We start from the raw sequence: 13349 nt of genomic DNA, 5'->3' as shown, positions 1-13349 counted from the left end.
GTTACTTCGTTTTTCAGCTCGTGAATTGAGTTTTTCATCTCTGTTTGATTTGTTTTTATAGTTTCAATTTCCTTGGACATATATTCTTTGTGTTCATTGAGTTGTTTTCTGAGCTCCCTAAATTGCCTTTCTGTGTTTTCTTGTATATCTCGGAGGATTTTTAGGATTTCTATCTTGAATTCTCTCTCATTTAGCTCCAAGGTTTCCAATATATTAAATTTTTTCTCCATAGATTTTTCCTCATCTAGCTGTGTTACCTCTCTTTCTTTTGTATCCATGATATTCGATTTTCTCTTCCTTAATGGCATCTGAGGGTGGTTTTGTTGATAGTATTAATGAGATTTAATAAAGAATAAAAAGTTAAAAAAAATAACAATAAAAAAATAAAAAATCGAAAAGAGTTGTTTTTTTAAAAAAAAAATTAATAATGAAATAAAGAAAAATAAAATAAAAATTAAAAAAAAAGGAAATTATTCCCCCCCTCCTTTTTTCCTCTCCTCTCCTCTCCCCTCTTTTTTGAGAAAATCTTGTGGTGGACTGTGTATTATAACAAACAGTGCCTGTGATGGAGGGCCTGAATTGGGGAAAAGTAATAAAGGGGCAAAAAAAAAAAAAAAAAAGATAAAAAAAAAAAAGGAAAGAAAAAAGAAAAAAAAAGAGCGTATGGACCCACAAAAAGCAAATAAGGAAAAAATTTTGGTCAAGAATGAAATGGCCTGACCTGTGGTGGCGCAGTGGGTAAAGCGTCGACCTGGAAATGCCGAGGTCGCCGGTTCAAAACCCTGGGCTTGCCTGGTCAAGGCAAATATGGGAGTTGATGCTTCCTGCTCCTCCCTCCTTCTCTCTCTGTCTCTCTCCTCTCTCTCTCCCTCTCTCTCTCTCCCTCTCCCTCCTTCCTAAAAATGAATAAATAAATTAAAAAAAATTAAAAAAAAAAAAAAAAGAAAATCTTAAAAAAAAAAAAAGAATGAAATTATTTGCTTTTAGGTGTTGGTTGTGTAAGAGTTATGATGAGAGGAATAAGAGGAAAACGGAAAAATGGGGGGACAAATTAAAAAATTACTATTGTATTTAGTGGAACAAGAACTAGATAATATGGAGAGCCAGGGATGAGAGCACTGCTAGTGAGTTAAAAAGGTGAAGTAAAAACCCCCCAAAATGCCACAAACATAGGTTTGAGTCCCAGATAAGATAATTTGTTTGTTATTGAGGTTTGAATGAGAGGAGATGTAAAGGAGGAAGGAAGAAACTAATATAGAGGGAGAAAAGAAAGAGAGAGAAAAAAAGAGGTAACCACTAAAAGAAGAAAAAAGAAAGGAGAGAGAGATAGAGAGAGTTAAGGGTTTTGGAGTGCAACCCTCATAGAGAGAAAGGAAGAGAAGAGAAAAGATAATGGGAGATGTAACACTTATGGGTAGTGTAGTTCAAGGAGAGGAGAAAGTAAGTCCGGTAGAGAGTTAATCGGCCAAATTGGAGGAGGAAAAAAAAGTATCAAGAATGAAGATAAGAGAAACAAATGAATAAATAGAATAAAATGGGATAGGTTATAAAGTCTGCAGATTATTCTTGATTTTGAGAGGTTATCTTCTTGCTTTTTCTTTTCTCTCCCTCTTCCTGGTCGGTGACTCTGTACCCCGGGTTCTGCCCCTTTGGCTCGCTCAGGTAGAGGTTTGCAGTTGATAAGTCTCTATGGCAATGTCATGTATTGTGCTTTAGTCTCATTGGCAGTCGAAGCTCAATAGCATTTATAGGCTCCGACAGTGAGAGAGTCCGTGTTCCTGGAGCCTTTCTCCTAGTCTTTCCTTCCTCAATTAGTAGCCTGATAATCCAGCTATGGGGTTGCTGCTGCCTCTGCCTGGATAGTAAGAGGCTCAAAGAGCTGGCAACTCCCCACTCTATTTCCACTTAGCACAGGGCTCTGGGTAAGGCTCAGTCAGTCAGAGCTGCTAGCATAATCAGGCGGGCTTTCCGCCCACTCAAAGACCTCTGGCTCTGCCACTCTGTCCGGTAACACAAGCAGGCGCCCACTTCCGGGGCGCTTGGAGGAAACTCTCACTCACTGTCTGCGACCAGGATATCCGGCCAGCAGTCTCACGCTCTGAGTGAAACCCCCAACCGCAGGGAAAAGTTGTAGCGTTGGAATTGAGTCTCACTCCGTCCCCGTGCGCGGCTTTTGCAAGGCGCTGGGGCGGCTCGAGATCCCGCTTTGGCCCACACAAAGGCCCCTGACTCTGCCCCTCTGTGTGATAACACGGGCGCGCACTGCCGAGGCACTCGGAGGAATCGCTCACTCCTTATCTGCGCGCGCAAACCAGGATATGAGGCCAGCCGCGGTTCCCTCTGAGTGAACCAATATCTTATTATTTAATCTCTAGTCATTATGTCTTAATTTGGGCTGCTATAACAAAGTACCATATATTGGCAGGCTTTAAATACAGAAATTTATTTCTCACAATTCTGGAAGCTGATGTCTAAATAAGAGTTTCAAATGGCGAGGTTCTAATGACAGTCCTTTTCTGGGTTGTTTCTGTGGAGTTCTCGCTGTTTCCTCACATGGTAGAAGCCAAGAGAGGAAGCAACCTTTCTCATAAAGGCACTGATCCCACTCAGGAGGGTTTCACCTTGAGATCTCATGTATCTTAATTACCTTCTAAATGCCCCACCATTTAATACTATCACATTGGGAGACAGAGTTTTAACAAATGAATTGGGGAGGAGATAACAAGTATTTAGTGTATAAGATTACTTTTCTAATACAAAGTGTTCAATAATATAACTCTAAAAGTATCTCTGAAAAGCTATGAAATTTATAAATTACACCAAGAGAAAGAAAAATATAAACTATTAAAAATTGATTTATGGTTCTCCTTTGATGATGACTATATAAAATAAACATATCTAGAAGTTCAAAAGACAAACTGAATTTTGATAAATTTTTCAATATTTATTAGAAATCTTGCAAGTTGAGTTAATTATCGGTTAACTCTCTGGTCAGTAATTTTGCTTCTAATTTTAATCTTGTAATATATTCTGGAATCAGTCCATAATATAAGTGATTGGAATATTTAAAACTTAAAACAACAGCATTAGTTTTAAGTTATAATTTTTATTTTTAAAAGTGCTAATTTTATTACTTAATAAATTGTTGGTTGATATTGCCAGGTTTGTAACCATGGCTTAATTTCCATCATGTTAAAATACATTTTATGTTTGGCAAAGATAGGTGATGAATTAGATTTTGCAACGGATATGATTTTTTTAATTTTCAATTTTCTAGCTTAACAGTTTTCTAGAATCTAGTGATATAGAAATTATACTTTCAAATTGTTCAAAAATAGCCACAGTCATGCTTAGTAAAATAATGTTGGAATTTAAGATGGCTTAATTAATAATACCATTTTTTCATACTATCTGATAGGTTTTTCTGGGCTATTTCTTTTCTATTCTTCATTTTTTTATGGATAGGAGCTTTCATTAGAGTGTTATCCTTGGCATTGCCATGTCTCTTCCTTAAAGTCCATTAGGTAAGAAATGATTTATCTTATGAATTAGTTTGGTAACATGAATGGAAACTTAATATTCAAGCCATTCTGCTTCTTTTTGTAATTTGTCTTCTGAAAACAATTTTGCAGTTTTGTGCTCTAATTTTACAGGTAGAGTCAACAAATATCTAAGTCAATGACAGGGAGCATAATTTTAATTTGAAGATGTGCAAAAACCTAAGACACATTTTCAAATATCTTCGAGTTCAGAAGGTGCTATATTTATTTCCTACTGTTCTTTTTTATTCAGCATTCAATTTCAAACTTGGATGAGAGAAAAAGATGGAAGAAATTATCTATTAAACTCTTAAAACTCTAACACATCATACTTAATTTTAGGATAGAAAATTAGTTCTCTTTTCTTTCAGTCACTTCTGCTATAAGAGTATACAACTGCTCAATAATGTCCCTTTAGATAACAATAAAAGGAATAGTATATTGGAAAAGGCAAATATCAAGGATTTAAAAATGTGGGTCTGTCATTTTATAATGTTACCAATTGGCACTTAGTATTTGTCTTTTCTGATTATTATGTTTCTGACGACTTTATTTGTAAAATGAAGGGGTTAGACAAGTTGATCTTCAGTTTTATAAAATTCTTAAGTCTCTTATAAATCTCAATATAATCTTTCTTAGACTAAAACTGAAAAAACCTACTGTAAATTAAAGTAAATAGACAAATAAAAATTAAAATAATAAAACAAATCTATATTTTAACAGATAGTACCACCAATGTTACTGATGTCCAAAATTATATGGGCCAAATTGATTTTTTAAAATTTACTATATTTTAACCACTAGTATAAACTGACTTTTCAGAACTTTGTGATAATATCCATCCATGATTTGAGCATTATCAAATGCTCAAATTATGTTTCTAACAACTAAACAGAGTTTATTCCAGTGCCAAGTAAATGATCCTGAAAATAGCTTTACATGAATGGTTTCTAATTGAAATTTAGGACAGTAACCTTAATTTTACCAGCTGTTCTTACTCAAATAAAAAGCCTCATGTAAAACACAAAGTTGTATACAGAGATTTAGAAACACATGTTGTAGGTGGTCAAGTAAGATCTCAAATCAACAAAATTTCTAAATGGAAGCCAGAATTTTTTTAAACTTAGTACATATTATACTCTCTGGGTAAAGAAAATTGTTTATTATTTTGTGCACACAAAGATTTATAAAGTGATATTTAGAAGCACACAAAGATTTATAAAGTGATATTTAGAAGGACATTAAATAAGACTTATAGTTCAAAGTAACATTTTGTATTTATTTTTTATTGATACTGTTTATGAACCAGATCATGTAACCATCCAAATAATAGTTCTTTTAAAAAACAACAAAAATGTACATACAAATATTTTGCTACTTATCTGTATCTATACTAAATATATAAAAATGTATTATGTTTGAATATTTAAGAAATTTATTTAATATTTTCTGATCTCCCTTTATATGGCCAAAATTCTTCAGTAAAAATAAGGTATAATGCACAAGAAAACTATATAATAAAAGTAACTTTAAAATATATAAAAGCTCTAACTATAAGATTCATAAATTGTAGTCAATAACTTTCTCCAAAAACTTTGATGTAAAAATGGGCCATCAACATATCCTAGTGAGTTTCCTCAATAACCTCATTTTTATTTATCCTTATGGTTCATTTCATACTTTTCTTCTTTTTGTCAGGTCTTCTAATATACTTCCTCCTTTGCCTTTCCTTTCAGAAAATAAATTTTCTTCTTGTTTGCTTCAAAAATAAAGTATGGCAATTAATAATCTGTGTATTTATCCATCATTAAGCATCCAACAGTTCTATGTTATCTTCTAATTCCTTCTTGTTCGAACAGGAAAAAGGTTTGTCCTGCCAAAGTCTTCTATATATTTCTAGTGCTTGAAATTGGATTTCTCTTACTTTGCTATATATATATTTAACACCCTTGTGCATTTTAACATCTCTTCTCTACTATATCATTTCTATCAACAAATGCATATTCTCACATTTTAAACTGCCTTGAAAAGTCACCTTCCTTTATTCTAGCTACTGTCATATATTGGGCTCAGCTTCTCACACAGTAATTTGAATAATTCTCTCATATGACACATACTTCATCAGTTGCCTTTCACTTTTTAAGTCATCCCCAAATATATCCACTTATTTGTTGATGACAATCAAACCAAAACACCTCTTTGTAAAATAAATAGTCATTTCTATGTTGCTAAACCTAGCAGCCATATTTCAAAATTTATATTTTAAGCTTCTATTTCTAGTTCATTGCAACTGGCTTCTTTAAGTCTTCAACACTCAATGACATCCATCTCCTATATACAACAATGATGTTCATCCCCCATATACAAACAACTCTCATTTCTTCTCATCATTGTCTTTTGCTGAGTCCTATTATAATGCTCAATTTCCATATTTTCATTTATCCCAAGACAATTTTCTAGGCCTGCATTTTTCTTATCATTACAATTTACACCTAATAAATGCCATCCTTCTTCATGTGTTAACTAGTGTCCATAATGTAATATATCAATTATTTTAAATTCAGATATCCTTATTTCTAAACTCCATATCTGTAAGGGGTTTATATATATATATATATATATATATATATATATATATATATATATCATACACATTTAATAATAAACACTCAATTCTTCAATACACCTTATGCTCCTTCAAGCTCAATTCAGCAACTAGTTGCACCATATGCTACATAACTAAAGATATTGTAATGGGAATATTTCAGGACATCTCTGATTACACTCAAATTAAAACCAAACACATATGTCCTGCATGTCATGTCCTCTGCCTAACTCAGGACATTAAAAACCTACTGCATTGAGACCTCTGCATCTGCAAAGAAGGCATAGACAAGGCAGTAAATAATCAACAGCAGCCAAATACCACAGAAACATCAGTGGTCCCATTCCTAACCACGTCAGCAAATGCCAAGTGTGGGGCCTTGGGATCCACCCTGACAAAGCTATAACCACTCGATAAACACCCCTTTATGAGTGGCAAGAAAGCCAAGTAAGAGTGAGTTTTTATATTTTCCCATTGAAGTTTAGAGAACTTCTTTAAGAAGAAAAAAAATTACAATATGTACAGCTGCATGGAAAGTGTGGATGTCAAGAAAGCCAAGTAAGAGTCAAACATTTATCTTCACTAGCTGCTAATAAGTCTTACTTTTCCACAGTGTCAATGCAAATTATAAGTATAGCCTGAATTTATTGCTCCAACTTGTAATAATGAGGTCCCTCTGTAGCCCTCCTTTTAGAGTCAGAGGAAGCTTAACAGACATCACCATATTCATTCTTAGTGGGAACCTAGAATTCAGTCTGCACCTGGAAGTAATGAGGCAGCAAACTGCCCTTTTCCTATGAAGGAATAAGCTTCAAATAAAATTGAGTATCTCCTGAAATAATATGAAAATACCCTGGTGTCAGTAAAAATCATTTGTCATACCAAGAATCAGCGAGATTGCAAAGCAAATGAAAAAATAAAAGAGAAAAATCAATACATGCAAAACTTGAGATAATAGAGATGTTAAGACAATTAAAACAGTCATGATAAAAATGCTTCAATGAGCAATTATGTACATACCTGAAATAGCAAAAAGAGTATCAGCAAGAAAAAGTATCTAAAGAAATATCAAATAGAAAGTTTCAAACTAAAAAAATAGAATTACCAACATAATATATAATAACAAATTTTGAAAAAGCTCCATGAATGGGATAAATAAGAATTGAGAGGGCACAAAGAACAATGGGAAAATAGAACAAAAGAAATTATACAATATACACAACCATGCAAAAAAAGAATAAAAATAAATAAATAGAGCCTGAGAAACCTGTGAGAATATAACAAAACACTTATAATTCAGGATATTAGAGTCCCAGAAAAAGGAAGAAAAAAAGGGCAAGTTTAAAAAGTACCTGAAAAAATTACAGCTGAAAACTCCCCAAACTTGGAAATACTGTAAACCTATACATTAAAGAAACAAAAAGAATCCAGCCTGACCTGTGGTGGCGCAGTGGATGGGGCGTCGACCTGGAAATGCTGAGGTTGTCATTCGAAGCCCTGGGCTTGCCTGGTCAAGGCACATATGGGAGTTGATGCTTCCAGCTCCTCCCCCCCCTCTCTGTCTCTCCTCTCTCTCTCTCTCTCTCTCTCTCTCTCTCTCTCTCTCTCTCTCTCTCTCTCCCTCTCCTCTCTAAAATGAATAAATTTTTAAAAATCCCAAACATAAAAACCAAATAAGTTATAACAAGACACATTTTAGTAAAACTTTAGAATCTAAAGACAAGACAAAAATCTGGATAGCAGCTAGTGCAAAATGACATTTTACATATAAGGGAAAAGCAACTTGAATGACAGCAACTTCCTCATTAGAAATCAAGACAGCCAGAAGGAATAGGAACAAAGCTTTTTTAAGGGCTGACTAGTAACTCTTCACCCAGAACCTTATATTCAGCAAAAATGTACTCCAGAAATGAAGGGAAAATCTATATTTCTGCAGATAAAGAACTTGTCATCAGCAGATCTACCCTAAAAGAGTGACTTACAAAAGAAGTTCTCTGAAAAGAAAGGAAATTATTGTTGTTGCCTTTTTTTAAGGTACATTAAAATGTCAGACAAAAAAATGAATATGGTAAGCAAAAATGTGGGTAAGTGCAATAAGATTTTCTTTTCTTGAGGTTCTAAATGAAGTTTGACAGCTGAAGTAAAATTTTAACACTGTGTGAGGCAGTTCTAAATATATGTATACGAGCCTGACCTGTGGTGGCGCAGTGGATAAAGCGTAGACCTGGAAATGCTGAGGTCGCCGGTTCAAAACCCTGGGCTTGCCTGGTCAAGGCACATATGGGAGTTGATGCTTCCAGCTCCTCCCCCTTTTCTCTCTCTCTTTCTCTCTCTCTCTCTCTGTCTGTCTGTCTGTCTCTCCTTCTCCTCTCTAAAATGAATAAATAAAAAATTGAAAAAAAAATATATGTATACGAAAAATTTGTGAGATTTATATTCTTTAATGGGGGATGGGACTGAAGGGTGTAAAATGAGATAACATTTATATCTACTGATAACAAAATGACACCAGTAGGCCGAGTTATGTGTATTATTCACACTTAGCATAACCGCAGAAAAGTATAAGTAAAACTCAATTCTAAATATGTTTAAGTAACCATAAGAAAGCAGGAAAAAGAAAACAGAAATAAATACATAGAAAGAACTGTGGACAAGTCCTGCCGGGGGTGAGGATGATGGAGACGCAAAGACCCGATTCTGGGGACCAGGTTCAGTGATGCAGATCCACTTTATTCAGGAAGTAAGTTAGCTTATATACATGGGTTCAGCCAATAGGATGTTACAGCATGTCCTTCATAGCCAATGGCTGAAAAGATCAGGGAGCTGCGTGGTTGGCGCTAAGTCACTTCCTTATAACAGGCGAGCTCCCTTCCTGGGTATGCCCAGGAGGCTTCTGGGATCTGGAGTATTCTCACAGCATTGCATCAGCCACAGCTGCTAGGAATGTGCTCTGTGCTCCACCCACATCTCCCCCTTTCCTTTTAATTAATGCCAATTGGACTTGATGAATGACCGCTTGCTGTTGTAGCTTCTGAATGCTATGCATTATGCAACGGAACCCTAGTAGAACTAAAACAACTATAATATCTATTATACTATATGCTAATAGATTAGCTGGATTAAACAATGAGGCAAGCTTCTGTAATGTTTGACTAGTTAGAATATAGAATGGGGGTCTTAAACGGAATTCCTCCTAGGGGTCAGGATGTCATTTCCCTCCCATTGTGTTACAGAGACCTTCTAGGAGCCATTAAACACAGTTCCATTTTGATTGTAAAAAATGAACGTAGGTCAATGCATGCCCCCTTCCCACAAAGGTCCCAGCGTCCAACACAGAACGGATGGCTTGCCGTGGGCTGCATATGGTTGCAAGGCACATTACACAAATTACAACAACATGACAAATCATACAATTTCAACAATTACAAAGGTACATTTCACCAGTCTCTGAGCACATTTTCAAAATCACAGACTGTCCTTGGCCTTCTTTCTAGCCATGGGAAATGCTTCCCGGGGCAGGGGAAGGGCCTCCAGCAAAGCCGCCCCCCATCCCCATCAGGGTATTTCACATTGTCCAAAATCTATAAGTCCATCCAACAAAGGAGCCAGTGCTCACTCAGGTCATGGTCAGGGAAATCAGTCCACGCACATGGGACATCAGCCACCCACCTCATTCCTGCCATCCTGGCAGGTCTTATACTGTTCCAAAGAGAAGCACGTGGCAATCGCAGTCAGCATTTCCATATCTGCTCTGGAGAGCATGACGGCATTCCCGCCTGTGTCCTAAAATGTTAGCGAACCCACCAGCAACTTAGAAGGCACTCCCTGCCGTTTCAGTGACCACTCAGCGATGCAAGCCTGGCTTCCAGGATGTGTGTTCATCCTCCTGCCACCGTTTACCTTCTGAAGCCTGCGAATCACAACTCCGGCCCAATTCTCCTCATCCTCCAAAGATGAACTGAAAACACCAGCTTTCACTGCCGAGCTCAAGCCCCGGGCTGCTGCTGCCTGTGTCTGGGAGTCAGCGGTTACTATAGCACACATAAGCAAGAACAGAGCACCAGGGCCAGGGGGCCTGTCAGGGGCAATTCTCTGGGTCCGCCCCGCCAAAGCCTCCACATCCCCCCAGGTGATGGGGCATGCACACTGGCCGCGAGTTCTTCTGGAGTCCTGAGGACCTCTTCCCCTCAGGTGTAGTCGGTGTGGAGAAGGCCAGGGCTGTGGCTTTGGATGGGTGAAGACTGAACCATTCAGTGGGTGCCCAAGAAACTCTTCACGCAGGTTGAGGGGTTCCTGGGATCCAAATTGGCTGAAAAACACAAGCATAACCTTCCCTTGCTTTAGAAGAGAGTGTGATCCCTGCCACTGTGCTGTAGCTGGGTCCTTCCATCGTCATTTCATAGAGAAGGGCGGGGGAGAGAGAGAGCGAGAGATACAGAAAAGTAGACAAGACAGACAGACAGAAAGAGAAAAGCCACATGGGGGCGTGTAGGCTGGCCCATGGGAGTGCAGTAGAACATGTGTTGGAGAAAATGGCGTCTGAGCGGCCGGAGTGGGACATTGAACCCTGGCAGGGAATGTGGAAGTAGTGACTTCTGCTTTTTCCAGTGGCAGAGCTGATGGCGCAGTTAGCAATTCAGTTGGTTTCGTTTCTGCGAGCTCAGCCGTAATTTTGTCAAACTCAGAGGCTAAACTACTTCCCTCCTCAGTGGAGGGGGGCAAATAGGGAGGTAGGGTCTCCTCAGAGAGAGGCAGCCTTCAATATTTTTGGCACTGGTGGAGGGTCCCCAGCAGAAGCACCGGCCAAGCAGGCGTATATTGCCAATAAGGCAGGAATTAGGCCGAGAGGGAAGGCCCATCCCTCATGTACTTCGGCCAAACGAACACATCAGAGTGTTCGAGCCCAAGTATCCAGGTCCCACAGCGGCGCATCCTCAATCCAGGGATTGAGACCAGAGAGGATCTCCCAGTAAGTACAGAGATCCTTTTCATAAACTTCAACTCGCCTACTCTGCAATAGGATGTGCAGGGCTCAAGCCTGTGGGGCTCGAGAGTGGGGGAGAAGGTTTCCCAGTGCAGAGGGTCACTCACCCCTCCCTTGGATGCCAGTTAGGTCCCTGCCCTATATTGGGTGCCAGTCGTGGACAAGTCCTGTTGGGGGTGAGGACGTCGGAGACGGAAACGCAAAGACCTTACTCCAGAGACCAGGTTCAGTGATGCAGATCCACTTTATTCAGGAAGTAAGCTAGCTTATATACACGGGTTCAGCCAATATGATGTTACAGTGTGTCTTTCATAGCCAATGGCTGAAAAGATCAGGGAGCTGCATGGTTGGAACTAAGTCACTTCCTTATAACAGGCGAGCTCCCTTCCTGGGTATGCCCAGGAGGCTTCTGGAAGCTGGAGTATTCTCATAGCATTGCATCAGCCATGGCTGCTAGGAATGCACTCTGTACTCCACGTACTGAGAACAAACAAATAACAGAAAAATAAAATGGAAGATTTAAGCTCTAAAAGAATGTTAAATGCCTTGGTATATATACAGCAATTAACAGACAGAAAATGAGGCACTGGCCAGTTGGTTCAGTAGTAGAGCATTGGCCCAGAATATGAATGTCCCTTTCGATTCCCAGTCAGGGCAAACAAGAGAAGCAACCCTCTGCTTCTGCATCCCTCTTCCTTCTCTCTCTCTCTCACTGTCTCTTTTCCTCTTCTGCAGCCATGCCTTGGTTTCAGCAAGTCATCCTCAGGCTCTGAGGCTGCCTCCCGGCCCTCTCTGCCTTAGGAGCTAAAAATTTGATCTATTGCTGAGCAATGGAGCAACAGCTTCAGATAGGGAGAGCATCACCTCTTAATGGGCTTGCCCGGTGGATCCCGGTCTGGACGCATGTAGATATGTCTCTTTGCCTCCCTCATTTCATTAAGGAAAAAAAAAGAGAGAGAGAGAGAGAGAGAGACAGAAATTGACAGAGGAAATTAAGAATCATGACCCAAATATACTATCTACAATGAGTTCACTTCAAATGCAGTGATTTAAGCAGTTTGAAAATAAAAGCATGAAAAAACATATATCACAAAATTTTAAAGTAAATTAGAAGTTGCTATATCAGATAATGTTGACTTCATAGCAAATAAAATTATCAGAAACAAAAAACAATACTCTATAATGATAAAAGGACCAAACTATCTGGAAGACATAGCAATATACACCAAACAATCTGGAGCCAAAACTTCCTCAATAAATCCCTTAAGCAATTAATAAATTTTAACCTAAATCTAAGTTGTATACCTTAAACAAAAAATTAAAATGGATCATTAACTTGCTTTTTGAAAGATATTATTAAAAACATAAAAAGATAAGTTAGAAAGTGGGAGAAATATTTGTAAACTGCATATCCAGCAACATATGTATATCTAAAATATATTAAAAAATCCTCAAAACCCAATAGTAAAAAAAGAAAATTTTATTTGAAAATGAGCAAAAGACAGACATCTTATTGGTTAGCATGAACAGTTGGCAAATGGTCACAGAAAAATGCTTCTACATCATTAACCATTTGGGAAGTGCAAATTAGAACAACAATGAGTTAGCACCTATTTGTATGGCAAAAGTAAAAAATCTTGACAACTTTAATTGCTGTTGAGAATTTGCAAAAACTGGATCACTTATGTCTTACTGTAGGTAAAGAACTTTCTAAAAACAATTTTACAGGATTTGTTTGTTCATTAAGCTAAATATGGGCTTACTATATACCATAACAATTGAACTCTTTGGCATTTATCCCAGAGACATGAAGATTTATGTTTAATCAAAAGCCTGCTTGTGAAAATTTATAGCAGTTTTACAGTAAGAACAAACCTTTAAAAGAAATAAGATATACTTGAACATCATTAGATAAATTAATATATCTACAGCCTGGAGTAATTGCTTACTATTTCCAATGACTTGAAAAAAACCTCCAAAGAATTATGCTGAGTGAAAAAAGCCAACCCCAAACAATTACATATTCTATAATGCCATTTATATAATCCCTTTGAAATGGCAATTTATAGAAATACAAAGCTAGTGTTTGTCAACATCTTGACTGTGATATTGTATTATAGTTTATTAAGATTTTACTGGCCCTGGCTGGTTGGCTCAGCGGTAGAGCGTCGGCCTGGCGTGCGGGGGACCCGGGTTCGATTCCCGGCCAGGGCACATAGGA

This window comes from Saccopteryx bilineata, chromosome 6 (genome assembly GCF_036850765.1).
Source record: "Saccopteryx bilineata isolate mSacBil1 chromosome 6, mSacBil1_pri_phased_curated, whole genome shotgun sequence".
NCBI lineage: Eukaryota > Metazoa > Chordata > Mammalia > Chiroptera > Emballonuridae > Saccopteryx > Saccopteryx bilineata.
Note: the sequence above shows the minus strand (reverse complement) of the source record.